Below are 14,736 nucleotides of genomic sequence, written 5' to 3'. Positions count from 1 at the left end.
AAGTTCATGTTTTGGTTAAGTAGAATAATGTCGCATATTATTTTTTTTCTATGTGGCACATAGGGTCAGGCTGTTTGGATAACTTTTCTTCCATAATAAGTGAGATGATCAATGGAAGACTGTTTTACATTTACTCAGTCAGGTTATGAAATGTCATTGAAAATCATAAATGTAAGAAAATATAAAACAGAAAAAAAATGGTAAATAATTTTTCACTCTGTCCAAGTGGCATTGTCCTTTTTATGTTATTTTTTAATTACTATTGCTATTAAAGAAATAATATTTTAATTGATGAAGTTACTTGTCTGGGGCAAACTCTGCGTACTTGAGTTAGCATATTATGTCCATGTATATTATTGGTTTTGAGTGCACAATATTAATGCAGCACAGCAGCATAAAGTGTAACCTGGGCTAATATTTTTGTTGTTTTTTTAAAGATGAATCATATTTAATGTCTTCTGACAACAAGTCCCCTGAAAGTGTTGTGGGTGTAGCCAAATTTGATAGAGGTTACTTGTCTTTGCCACAAACTCAAACGGTGAGCATTAAAGTTGTTTCAGGTAGTAATTTTATGCCATTACTTTGGAATAATACCAATGATTTTATTCAGGACTGGATGCAAGCAAGGAAAAAGGTGAAATTATTGAGAAAGATTTTAAAAAACGGCATGTAATTTGGATCAGAAAGGAGCTTTTAATCAATCGCTCCTCTGGCAAGGTGTCTGTGCAGCTGGTGTTTATTTATCCAGACTCTTGAAAGTCTGCTTTTGGTATATGAGCATCTCTTTTTAGTGAACGTTTTCTGTTTCCGACCACACATCCGTCTTTATTTGCTTCCAATTTTTGGTGACTTCTCACTTCTTGAGTGTATTCTCCTGAGCATTAAAGGTTTGAATTTTAAACCTCGGCAGCCCAGCTTCCATTTTTGCTCCAACACAAAGGTTTGAGTCACTTTCTCACCTCGGTTTCACTTTCCCTTTGACTGACATTCAATTAATTTGTGGAGAGAGTGAGTGCTCCTGATGGAGATGAGATAGCCTTCTCCATCCTCTGTGAAAAGCCAGCAGAGTATATCCTACCCACACTACAGACTTTCCGTCCCTGAAAAGCTTCACTCCAGCCTGTTGACTGTCTTGGCTGAGCCTGCCACTATCTGTCACTGTCTTGCATACCATGGGCTGTGTACTGTTTGGCAGGACTGTCAGGCAGTAAACAGTAGTGTCAGTTCTGATTGGAGGCAGATTGCATTTTGTATAGAAAAGTGGGGGACTCGGCCAGACTTCTGCCTAAACTGTTTCAGAAATTAAATCTCATGCAGCCCGATGGAGAACAGCTTAGCCGTGCGCAACCAGCTATTCGCAAGACAAGACCAACTGATCCCAGAGCCAATACCTTTTATTAAAAATAATAACTGTAATCAGGCTGCCTACACAAGTTAAATCTGCCTCATTGAAATCAGCAATAAAATGCCTCACAGTGACGGGAGGGATTAATAGTAAATCAAACAGATTGTGATGTTACTGAGATCATTCACGTTATGAATGATAATCATTAGGGACTTAATATTAATTAGTTATACTTTTGTGCCAACAAAATGATACTGGATGAAGGATAATTTTGCTCCAGGCTGTGGAGATTGAAGTACTAAGTGTAGATGTTCAGAAAACCCTCACAACATTCCACCTCCATCCTAAACAACTTCTTTAAAAGGGGCAGTTCAACATTTTTTTTATGTGAGGTTCTGTTAAAAATGTGTAAGTGATTAACATCTTATCTGCTTTAGATAACTCTCTTGAATGTGTACAGGTAGCATAAATCCAGATTAGGTGGGCCAAGACTAAATTGAATTTAGAAGCAGAGTTGGTTGAAAACACGACAGATCCGATAAGAAAATATGCCGAGTAACAGCAGATGTTAATTCTTGTATTGAGGATTCATCTATATTCAGACAACTCAAAACTGTATAAAGTTGTGGTTTGACAAAGCATGTAGAAGGCATATGTAATCACTGGTGCATGAAAATCTGACTCATGTCACATGGAGCTATGAGGCGATTACATTTCTTAAATGTCTTTTTGTTACGTTTGATAGGCTGTGTGGGCACATTGTGGCATTTTATAGACTTCATTATTACTTCATTTTGAAAACTGAGTTTCCTGTGTCTTTGTCCTGTATATTTGATTCTTAAAAGTAAGTAGAGGCAAGATGCTTCCTCCAGGCAGTCTTTCCAAACAAGCTATTCAAGCCTTCTCCTAATTGTAGTCATGAACCTTTAAAACATAACTTGGGAATAGAACCCTGAAGAGTTACATGTGGATGTAAGGGTTGTTTTGTAATTTTTCTGGAGGATTGCTCAGTTTGACCTCAAGTTAAACCTTCAGAAACCTTCAGTTTTGGGAAATTCAACAGATGTTGAGGGGAAAAGAAAACAAACAGATTTCTTCTCTGTAAAATAATCTTTCTTAGGCTGATAGAGAGCAACAAGTTTCTCTGAACTCATTAATATCAAGCTTTTCTGGCTGTGTGCTGAAGCAAACCTGAATGCTGTAGAGCAGCTAACTTCCTGAACATAAACCTTTTAACAAGGTCTGCACTCTTGCTCATCTTCTATTTAATTAAGTTCTTTGGAGCTAATTTCAAACTTAATTTCTGTGAAACCAGTGAAGTTGTTTCAGAAATTCTTGTTGATTAGTCGATTAAATTTCTGTGTCCCTAGATTTAAAACCTACTGATTATTAGATCATTTTAATGGCCTTGTTGACAAGCACACATATTAAGGATGTACTTTCTTTTCATCTCCAGATTAACATGCTGATAGATCAGATTTCTTTTACGAAAAATGCATCCAGAGGCCATTGCATTCTTTATGATCAGTAATGGTTATGAATTTTAAAATTGTGCTATTTCATGTAATCTTGAAATAGCACAATATTTAAATAAATAGAAAGGAGCCCTTAGATCCCACTGACGGAGATAGTATTTTGAGTGTCTTGTAAAAGTATTCAAACCCTTTTGAACATTTTTCCCTGCCTTTTTGTAATGTTATAGCAACAACCTTTAATGTCTGTTTTGAGAAGGATGGATTTACGTTTGGGCTTCATTGAACAATGCTAAAACTTTACTATGCTTCTATGTATATTGCTATTATTCTGGCTGCATAGTTAGGATTGTTGTGAATCTCCACTTCATTTTTATGTCTCCATCCATCTTCTCTTTTCCTTAACATGCCTGCAAGTGCTGCAGAAGCCTGTTAATCAGCCATCATTTAAGCCACGTGTGCAGCAACAGGGAAACATCAAAAACATACAGGTTTTTGACTTCGCTTCGGATCTATTTAAACAGTGGTCTTCTCTTTACCACTCTTCCATTAAGGCCCAATTTGTGAAGTGCATGACTTGGAGTCCTGCCAAAAGAATCCCCTACCTGAGCTGTAGATGTTGCCGCTCCTCCACAGCTAATTAGTGGTCTCCCTGCATGTCGAGCGAGTTTTGGTGGGCGGCTAAGTTTTATGTTCTTCCCACTATGCTATTTTTGTTTTTGGATATTTGGTTGTACAATGCTCAATATGTTGTTTAAATCTTACATTTTTTTACATTTATCTAACTCTGCTTTAAGCTTTTCCACAGCTTTTTTGCTGAGTTTTCTGCCATGTACCTTAGTTTTCATGATGCTATTTGTTTAATATTTTGATCTGAAGTCTTCAGAAAATATTTGCATTAACACAGAGATTAAGTCACATTCTGTTTTGGTCACTTTCGATTTAATAGTTGGTGGTTGTAACTTCTACTGGGTTCTAAACTACCTTCTTCACTTTTTGATTTGGCACATTTCTATCCACCGTCGTCAGCATTGTCTGCTGACACTCTGCTTTTTTCACGCAGCTCAGTGTGTATCACAGTTAAATATCTCAGCCCCAACTCAGTCACGCTAAATAACACGAAGCTAAATAAGACACATTTATGTTTTATTCATTTTCACTGCTATCATCAGTATAATGTGTTAATGTAATAATCTGCTCATTCTGCACACAGTCCCTCATATTAAGAAAAACAAAAAGTGTAGGATTGCGTTGGGTCTTTTGCTGATGTTTCATCAGCTCTTATTACCAAACCAATGCCATCTGTTGTTTACTTAGCAGGTTTTTCATCAAATAAATATGCAGTTAATTTCAAGCATTTAGTCGACCCAGTGTTTTGATTCTGCATGCGGCAAAAACAAGATTGCAAATTATTTATATTAAATAAATTCCAATTTTTTTATTTTTTTTAAATCTAGAATGACTGAAAAATAAAGATATGTGAAGAGGACAAGGAGGGGACATTTGATATTTTGAGTCATGCTGCATTCTCAACTATTTGCACCATGTGAATGAAATATCGCTCTGCAAATGCTGTGAGATTCTATGCTTGATAGTTGGGATATTACAAAAGGCTCCCTAAATTGAATCAGATCCCAGACAGCCTATATGTATGAATATTCATGGCATACTTTAAAATGAAAATGGAAGCAACATTGTTATTGTGTTTGCCTCATTCTGGTGGTTTGCAAGAGTGGGCAGCCGCTTCACTGAGCTCAGTGCAACACCCATAAATTAAAATGAGACCGCCTAAAGCTAGGAATAAATAAATCTGAGTAGTGAGCAGATATTGTTTTTTCCTTCATGCAGTGAGATTCTCTAGGGAGAATCGATAGCATTTGTCTTAGTTTCAAAGGTAAGACTCGATGGCTGCACACAAATTTGATTCTGTATAATCATATCTGTATACCTCATGGTCTTTTCCCACAAAAAACCTTTGGCGGAGGTTTCAAATGCAAAACATTTACTTCTTCATGATTGCTTGCCGATGGCATATTAGACTGCTGGTCAATTATTATGTAGCTAGACAACCTATAGTAAATCTGACAAAAACAGCAGGGATGTTGCACAGATTTTATTTTATTTTTTTCAAAATTTGTCCTCTTATCTTGGAGATCTGAGCACTCCCTGTTCCTCCTACCTTTGATCAAGCTGCTCCCGGGAGCAGGTTCTCTGTGAGATAAAAGCAGATCCTTTAATGCTGCAGAGAGAACATTTGTTGTAGAAAGGTGGTCAGGTGCAAGCCAGACTGGAAATCATTAGAACAGCACATAAAGAGAGAAACTACACTATAATAAAGCTGCTATATGTATTAATGATAGAATTGCTGTCAGATTTTCAATATCCACCATCAAAACAAACAATCCAAAGTCACCTTGTGAACAATATAGATTTTTTTCTGTCCTTGTCACTGGCATCAAAACATCATGGCAAAATTACTGGAATACCAGACATTGGACAAACATGACAAGACTTTTTATAAGAGTGACTTTATTATCACTAAGTTTAGAGTTCTTAATTATTTATACTTATCTTCATATTGAACTACACATACAGCTCTGAACAAAAATTAAGAGACCTCTTAAAATGATTAGTATCTCTGATTTTATTTTTTATAGATAAATGTTTGAGTAAAATGAACAATGAATGAATGTTCTTTTATTCTATTAACTACGGACAACATGTCTCCAAAATTCCAAGCAGAAATGTAGTATTTATTTGCAGAAAATTAAAAAATGGTAAAAATAACAAAAAAGATGCTTTCAGATCTCAAATAATGCAAAGAAAATAAGTTCATATTCATTTAGAAACAACAATACTAATGTTTTAACTCAGGAAGAGTTCAGAAATTAGTATTTGGTGGAATAACTATGAGGTTTTCAAAGAGGTTCAGTGCAGTGTTCTTCATTTTTTCAAGAGCTGTACATTAAATAAACTTTGCCCTTGTTCTGGCAATCAATGTTGCACATGCAGTATTAATGTCCTATAAGTTTTTCCTCTCTCCACACAGTATATATTCCCATGTTCCCCCTTGTCTAAAATCTGCAGTATAAACACTCATCTCCCACGTTTTCACATTGTTTATACTGAATTTTTAACTCAATCTGAATCTTGCCGCTGAAATCAAGACTCATCAGAGCAGGAAATGTTTTTTTTCCAAACCGTTTTTGTCCAGATTGGCTGAGGTTGTGTGAAACATAGCCCCAGTTTTCAGTTCTTAGCTGATGAGATTGTCACCCTGTTTGATATTCTATTGCTGTTGCCCATCTTCTTCAAGGCTGGTGTGTGCTTAAAGATTACATTCTGCATGCCTTGGTTGTAACAAGCGGGTATTTGAGCTACTTTTTTCTGCATCAACAAGACCTCTTTTGTTCATACAGTTGCTGTCAATTGGATTTTTTCTTTTTTTTTAATATTCTCTGCAAACCAGATGGTTGTGTCAGGTGCTGAAATACTCAGACCAACCCTTCTGGCACCAACACCCATCCAAGTCCATTAAATCCTAATTCTTTAGCAAGTCTTCTTCATAATCTCTAGATGCCCAACTGGTTGGGAACTGAGTTTAGTCAGGGAATCCAGTACCAAACATTTGGAAATGCTCTGAGCAGGTCCCTAGCATCCGTTTTATTCAGCATTGTAAGAGAAGATTCAAGCAGAAAGTCCAACTGCCTCCACTAGTGCTAGAGGGGGCACTCCCATGGGCACACAGATCTCTTTACCCTCTAAGATCCACAAACAGAAGTACGTTTTAGTGGAGGTGCGAGAATCTCCTTTTAATAACGTTCCTGGGAATTGATTCCATTCTTTTTTTCTTGTATTGTATTATTGATTTTAGGTATTCGACATCCCCAAAGGACCAGTTTAAGTGTGAGAGCACAGTGAGCTCTTCCTCAGCCGGATTGCCATAGGCAGTTTGAACAAACTATGATGACATAATGACACTTTGCTGCTAAAGCATCAGGAACAAAGTGAAATTTCTAAGTAATCCATTGTAAATCCAGTTGAAGTTTCTTTCCTCCTCCTTTTTTACCAACATGAATAATTAATCCTTTAGAACTCGCTGTATGTTTGGCCCAGAAATTGATGCTGAAATGCACTAAGCGTTTATGTTTCCTCATCTGGAGAAGCAAAAAGGATTTCACCATTTACTTAATTGGTTGTTTTGTGGCCTTTTGTCTGAGCACTTTCTGAACAACAGGGTGTTGGTGATGTAAATCTGATTCTGAGGGAAAATTAACACTTTCCTGTAGCGACTTGTCAGCACACAATTAACTTTTGGCATAAAACGTCATACTGTAACACTATGGGACTCTTGAGGGAGCCGGCTGCCACTGGCTAAAAGGACGTTGGCCTTTGCTTTTTAAACAGATGCTGAGACTTAAGAAATGGTAGCAGTAGCAGTCGCAGCTTAGCTGAAGCTCTGTGCCTGAGTGCCATGAGTGGATACCCACAGTCTTATCATTATCCCTATTAAGCAGCTTTTATCGCTGAATTGCATTTGGCCTTTCCCCTCTCTCTTAAACTCCATTTAGTGACTTCTTTTAAGCTATGTTGGTAATTTCAGATCAAGGCAAATCAAACTGATCTCCTGGTGGCTCCATGATGAATAAAATGATGGACATTGTTCACAGTTGATTCTGTAGAGGTACATAAAGTAGATGGTAGTAGATATATAGTATATATTTATATAATATAACTAAATATAAGCCTTGATGGGTTTGTAAAGCAAGACTCATTCAAGAGTTTTGGGAAGATTAAGCTGCAGTGTGGAGTGCAGCTAGAGTCAGATCTTCAAGAGCCACCACAGTCAGACATATTGAGGGTGTTGCAGACTACAACTGTCACTGCCTTACCTTGGCTAAAGATAAGAAAAGGACTTGACTGTTGCTCAGTGGTCCAAAGTATTCTTCAGAGGCCCAAAAACCAAGTTTTTCAAGGTGACGTTTCCACAGTCGACGATGATCAGGAGAGACGTCATTTCTACTGTCGGCCCAATGTTTTATCAAATCTAAAGTCAGCACAGCCATCTATCAGGAAATTTTACAGCAATTCATGCTTCACTCTGCTGGCAGGCTTTATGGGGATGCTGATTGAATTTTTTAGCTGTACTAAGAATACCTGGTTTAATGACTATGGCAGCATCAGCAAACTCACCTGCCCTAAATACCACAGATTCTGTTTGGTAAACAACATCATCAACATGAAGAAATGCTTAAAATATATGTATAATGTGTAATAAAATTTATATGCATATATGATATAATCACTGATGCAAATGTTAACTAATAATTTAAAAAATCTATTTTCAATGAAAAATTGCATAGTTCAAATTGTGTCATCTGCATCTCCAGCTTTAGAATAAATACGTTACCACCATATATCTACATTGGAAGAGGACAAGGCTGTTGTATTGAATTAATGAGAGTACAGCACACTATAGTACAAATTGCAAAGGAAAACTCCAAGCAGCAAAGCCACTTATTTCAAAAAACCAGTCATAAATATGCATGCAGCAGGCTTTTTGTTGCTATGGTGACTATTCAGTAACTGGCAGCAGTGACTGACAGTGATTTTAGACTAAAATTTAGGCTGTTTTGTTTGTTACTTAATTTGTTTGTTTGCTATGCAATTCATGTATTATTACAGACAGCACCCTCCATCCCCATCTTGTAATGTGGCTCTTTTGATGAAAAACACTGGACTCTGGTCCGCTTTACTACTAAGACTAGACCAACAATGCATTTGCCGTCCATTACGTTGGTCACCTATGGCCCAGAATCTGGCTTCAAAGAGACAGGGCTGCATCTAACAGGCTGCAACGGACACAGTTTTCTGTTCTGCTTTGAAGCTCCTCTTTTGATCAGCTCTCTTCCACTGTCTCTACCCACTGTTTGATTTACAAATGAATCAATTCTATGCACAGGCAGAATTTGTCAGTAACAAATGGGCTTTTGAAAGGTCTGGAATATTTTACACAGATGCACGCCTGTACAGATATCCTTATTAGAGTGAGCCATTTATTTTTGGTTATTTTATGGAACCTAATGTAAACTTTGGGCCTAAACATTACCATGGTACCAGAAATATCCTCCAAGAAGGATTTAAATTTCTAACCAGAGAAGTTACTACGCAAAGATAGATTTTAACAAGGTACGCGGACATCCTAACAAACCAAGCCCAAATGAATAAAACATTTATTCGAGTGATGCGTGATGTCTGTTTAGCTTGCCTGAGGACGATTTAATGCTTGAGCCACTAGAGCTAAAGTTAAGATACAGCACTTCCATGAGACCCAGACATGGGAGGCTGGATTTTTTAATCCTTAACCTCTTGAATTACCATATTTCAGATACATGACACAGTTTCCTCTAAATGCCCACAATGTAGTGTGGCAAGTTAGTGTGTAAACTAGGGTTGTCACAATACTAACATTTCAAACTCAATACTAAAATTGGGCTGGCTATTGCTGTGAAGCTACTATTTAAACAGCTGTTGTTAGCTTATGTCGACTGGAAGGTTTACTGCTTCACTGTGGCAGATAAAGGAGCCTTAATGGCCTTTAAGTTGCTCTTAAGCATCACTGTCATAACGTTACAGAGTTCTATGTATACCTGCTGTGAGATGCTGTTTCTGAAGCCTTTTTCCACAGCCTCTGGTGTGCAAGATGTGATGCTCAGGTCTATGATCAATTCTAGCCATTGGAATGATTTGGTCATATTAGCCACTTAAACTAACTGTACATCCCATGCTTGCTTGCAAATACCTTGCTTTTTAAGTCCTTGCATTCTATAGGGAGCATTATCCTGAAACATATTTTGATTATTTTATCTTTTTACTAAGAATCTTCACCTGGTAACATATGAACACTGTTGCCAAAGTTTCAATCGGTTAGTGAGAAAAAAAAAAATTACATTTTTTGTCTATTGTATTGGCTCTGAATTCTACCTCAGGAAATCAAAAATGTTTATTTTCCTACAATGAAAAAATTCACTTGGTAATTTACGTATTTGCTTAGATTCATTGAGATGCAGGAAATAAAATCCATCTTCATCTTTCTACTGATTTTAATTCCATTTATTTATATACTTTACAATAAATGCCACCTCAAGGCATTAATATTAGAGTTGCATAATATGAGAAAAACATGTAACATGCAATAGTCAACCAGTGATAATGTCTTTCTACCTATAGTGAGGACTCTATCTAGCTCCTGGAAGTAATGAAATTTATAATAACTGTCTCAACAACTTTGACATTTCACTAAGAAAAGTTGCATCTGGCAACAGCAGCTGTTTTAGCAATGAAACTAATTAGTTTTGGTAATAAGCTACAGTGTCTTTCAGAAATATAAATATTTTTCTCTCCAGTTATTAATACCTGTATTCATTATGCCATATGTTGATTTTGTTTTATCCTTGTGTTCAACGACATTCTGTAAAAAGAGATCCTTTGTAACCTCTCTGCAAACTTTTGATTTAGATTGAGCTGACTTATATGCGCTTCAACAAAGTATTAGTTTATTTACCCTGGTTTTTGCCGTTTTTTAATGTATTTTCCACTTCCTTGTAGATTCAGGTGAATTGTGCAGGACATATCTCATGTTACAGATGGGAAAAAAATGTAAAAGGAGAGCAGCAGTTTGTTTTTACATAAAAACTAGCCTGCAAAAATAAACAATCCCCATCATGTCAAGAGCGTATGGTGTTAAGTTCTGTGTGGTATATTATATATACTGGAAAGTTATGGTTGGCCATCAAATTCATATTGTTAAAAACAGATTTAGAAACTGTTTTAAAATAATTTTCATGAGATGTCTTAATTATCCAAAGAAAGCTCTCTTTCAAACTCCACTAGAGACATATTCACTCAGTGCTATAGTTGGGTCGATCCGTCAGCCTGTTCTCTTGCTGACCTTTCACTGACAGACAGATGCTTTTCCTGGGTTTTTGTTTTCTCTACCCTGTAGACTTGTTTTTTGATTATATCGACCAGTCCAATCTATGAACTAATGTAGACATCTTAAGGTGTCTTTACAAAACAAAATAGACACAACACCTAAAACCGGCCAACATGCTGCTTGTCATGGTCCCTCAGCAGTGGTGCGTCCCATTTTAATCTATCACTGTGGTTAGCCACGTCGTGTAGTGCCAGATTCACTTCTCCCCAGCAAGACAGTCTCTGCCTTCATGTAAGAAACCACAAAAGGTATTGAAAACAGCAGTGGGCAGCTGCCTGCAGCGGACCCTCTAGCAGCGTGGGGGGAGTCTAAAGATTATGTAAAGTATTTCGGTGTGAGTGATGAGAGCGGAGCAGGCCACCACTGACAGCAGGTTTAGCAGGTATGTAGGTCACTCACAGGGAGGCCTCTTTTGCATTATTCCCTTCCATGTCTATTTTTGTGTTGTCTTCTTCATTCACTTCTTCACTTAATCAGCTCTTTACTTACTCCTTTCATCTCCTGGTATCTCGGTGCTCCAACTCCTGTTTTAATCTCTTCAGTTGTCTCCTTACACACCAAGGTGGCTGTCGCATGTTACTTTGGATGAAGTAGGGAATAATAAAGATTTAAAAAAAAAACAGGAATTGACAGACAGTGAGCATTTTTATAGCTTTTTTGTGTTTGTTTTTTTACGCAGGGCAGTCAGTGTGTTATTGAAGTCATGCCATTGGTAATTTTCTTCTAATTTTCTTTTGCATTTATTGTCAGCTGCAGCATATTTTCCTTCCTTCCATCGCTTGCTGCCCTCTAATCATCTTTGCTTTCCTCTGAGTGGGAGCTTAACCCCAAAGCAGATGGTGTCCTGTTCTCTTTTTCCTTATTCAAAGTGCTTTTTGTTTTCTCATCTTGTCAAGCATGGCTCAGGGTTGTGTAATAAGCTTGGGTCTTTTCAGCGTGTTTAGAGGACCCTGACCTAACTTGGAGCCACCCCACCAAAACCACCACCACTGCAAGGTTACCCAAACCTACAGGGGTGCACAATGCTACTTAGTGTCTATAACCCTTTGGCCTTTTCTTAAGGAGAAGAAAGACGGAATATTAATGAAGACTCTTGGCTTTTTCAGGAGGATAACAGTGGGAAGGGGGCATTCACAGTGTTTACTGAACAGGCTTGTTTTCATCTCCACGGCCCACAGGTCACAGCTCAGTGCTCTTTAATTGGCTTAGATTGTCAGACAGTGTTCTACCTCAAAGAAGAGAAAACTCCAGCTATCCAATACTGACACACCTCCCTTTCTCACAAATATCCAATTTTCCCCCCCTTCCATCCTGTTTTGGGAGAATCAGCTCATGCAGTTAAGCTCTTTCCACAAGCCTGCACTACAAATTTAACATTAACATATGAAAATAGGCTGCTTTCCACATTTACCAGCTCATTAGTTCTTTTGGTTGGGCACTTGTTGAGGTCTGCTGTTTTGCTTCAGTAGGGATGCCTGATTATTTTTGTAGTAGGCTTGCCAGGCCCAGAGCTGTTAGTCCATGTAAAGTTCAATGAGAGATGTTTTGATACTTCTTTAATACACATGGTTCAATACAGAGCAGACCAGAGGCTCTAAAGACCACCCGGTTTATGTGCTGAAATTATTCTTACTCTCATTTAATTCAGTTTGTTTACTAGGTTTGTAGAGTCTTAAATAAATGAGCAAAACTGTGGAATTGAATTTTAGTATTCACCAGGTCAGAATATGTGTGAAGTAATTATAAAAATGTATCACATCTTTCAATCCTCCATCTTACTTATGTTCAGTGGTGTTTACTGGTTCTATACTACTATTGTAGTATAGAACCAGTTCAAGCCCTTCAGTTCAATTATACTATGCACCTGTACTTTAATAACAGTTTTAAAACTATGAAAACTGTTATGAAAACTATGAAAACATGAAGGAGTTCAGTATTTAGCATAATGAAAAACTGGTTTATCAAACTGAATAGTCTGGTACAATAATTTAGTACAAATATAATCCAATACACCTGGAATGTAACGAAGTAAAATTCAGATTGTTGTTTGGTTTTTGTTATGCACTGAACTGTGAATTTTCCCTGTGGAGGTTATAAAAGTATATTCATCCATCCATCCATTATGGATACATGCTTATCTCAAAGAGGTTGCGAGGGGTGCAGGTGCTTATCTCCCGGTCACTGGTCTATACTAATAGAATAGAATAGAATAGAAGTACTTTATTCATCCCAGCAGGGAAATTTACTAATAAAGTATATTCATTTATTCCATAATAAAGTATATTCAAACCCAGTCCAATCCAAATTATAATATGAAGCAGTGAAATTTTGTTTAGTATTTACTGTCAGTTGGTAAAACATTATTCAGTTTATGGAAGCTCAAACAATTGAATTTGTAGCAATCCTTCCTTCTGAAAAAATTATCTTCATTTTGTGGAAATAAAGCTTCGACAGATAGTGCTATCGGCCTTGATAGTTTCTTTCTTTATTTCTCATAACGCCCTCCAGGTGCCTAATAAAACCCACAGAACAGAGCTTACTCTAGTGAGATAGAAATACTTTGTATTCACTGAAGGAGATTTAATCTGTAAATGGACCTATCAGATGATATCCATTGCTCAGTGTAAGAAGCAAGCAGTGAATGGTTTTTAACTTCTTCCTGAGCTGAGACTGTGATAGGTCATGTTCATTGTTTGACTGCGAACAGCTGGACACCTGTGTGATCTTCTGGAGATCAAATCTTCCAGACCAGTTCGCACTGCATGTCAAAACCATGGCTCTGGGATCAAATGAAGGGAAAAAAATTCTCCTGGGGAACTGACTCTGCAGGGTACAGATGTCCCCACACACCTCCATTGATTTTTTTTTTCCAACCCTATTCTTTTACTGTTAAAGAAGGATAGTTGAATAAATGTCACTGAGGTGCCCTGTGGCTGTAGGACAAAGAGAACATCCTCTTCTGCCCAAAGGGTCCCATCTGGAACATTAAGCAAAGTCAGCTTCCAATCTGCTAACGGTGGTGTGACAGATGAGATTTGATTATGATGAGAAATAAACAGGGATCTTGTCAAACAAAGGTGGCCACTATTCAAATATCTGTTTTTCATACAAAACTTTTACTTACCTCTGTCTATTTATGCTAGATCTAAAGAGATTTTCTACTGTAACTCATTGTTGTTGTGCAGACTATTAAGGCTGACCAACAAAATGCTAACTACCCCTTGTCTAATAAATGAATGGAGGTTAGGGGGATGTAATTTTCTGCTTGTCTGCAGACGAGGGTGACTTATGCCCAACTCTCTTCCTTCCTGTTCCCGTCTTTTGTGTGGAAATGTGAGCACATGCACATTTCCTCTCCTCCTGAAGGCTGGAACTGATATGAAGTGCTAAAGATAGTAAAGGTTTCGTAATCATTCTAGAGTTTTTGTTTTCAATTCTGGGACCTACAGTGGATTTAATAAATCTTAATACCATATCTCTGAATCTTTCCGGTTTATTGGTATAAACTCCGATGTGCTCTATCGGAATTTTATGTGTTTGACCAGGTGTATCCAGCTCCCATCCTCAAGAATCGATGTGTCCAACATACCTTAATCAAATGGCTGAATTACCTCTGCAGCATGAAGTCCTGCTAATGACCCACTTAGCTGATTCAGGTCTCTTAATGCAGAGATGCATCCAGACGTTGCAGGACACTAGACTTCAAGGACTGCAGTTTGACACTTAAGTGTTAAACCAACAGAAAGTAGTGCATGATTGTGAAGTGGAAGGAATAGGACACATTGTTTTTAATATTTTTTAAATTGAAACAAGTGGTATGCCATTTTATTCAGCCCCCTGGGTGAATAAATCTGGACCACTTTTTGCTTCCCAGGTGTTTTGAATGTCCCTAACAGCCTTGAAGTGTCAGATTATCAAGTATC

General features: G+C 37.4%; 1 protein-coding gene across 4 annotated transcripts in view; it reads left to right on the top strand.

Annotated features, from left to right (window-relative positions):
• Positions 1 to 14,736, top strand: part of macrod2 (mono-ADP ribosylhydrolase 2) — a 465,786-nt gene that overhangs the window by 443,327 nt on the left and 7,723 nt on the right. The gene's annotated exons all lie outside the window — the stretch shown is intronic.

The sequence above is a fragment of the Gambusia affinis genome, linkage group LG13 (genome assembly GCF_019740435.1).
Source record: "Gambusia affinis linkage group LG13, SWU_Gaff_1.0, whole genome shotgun sequence".
In the NCBI taxonomy this organism is placed as follows: domain Eukaryota; kingdom Metazoa; phylum Chordata; class Actinopteri; order Cyprinodontiformes; family Poeciliidae; genus Gambusia; species Gambusia affinis.
The sequence above is the reverse complement of the archived record's forward strand: the minus strand, read 5'-3'. Positions and strand labels throughout refer to the sequence as shown.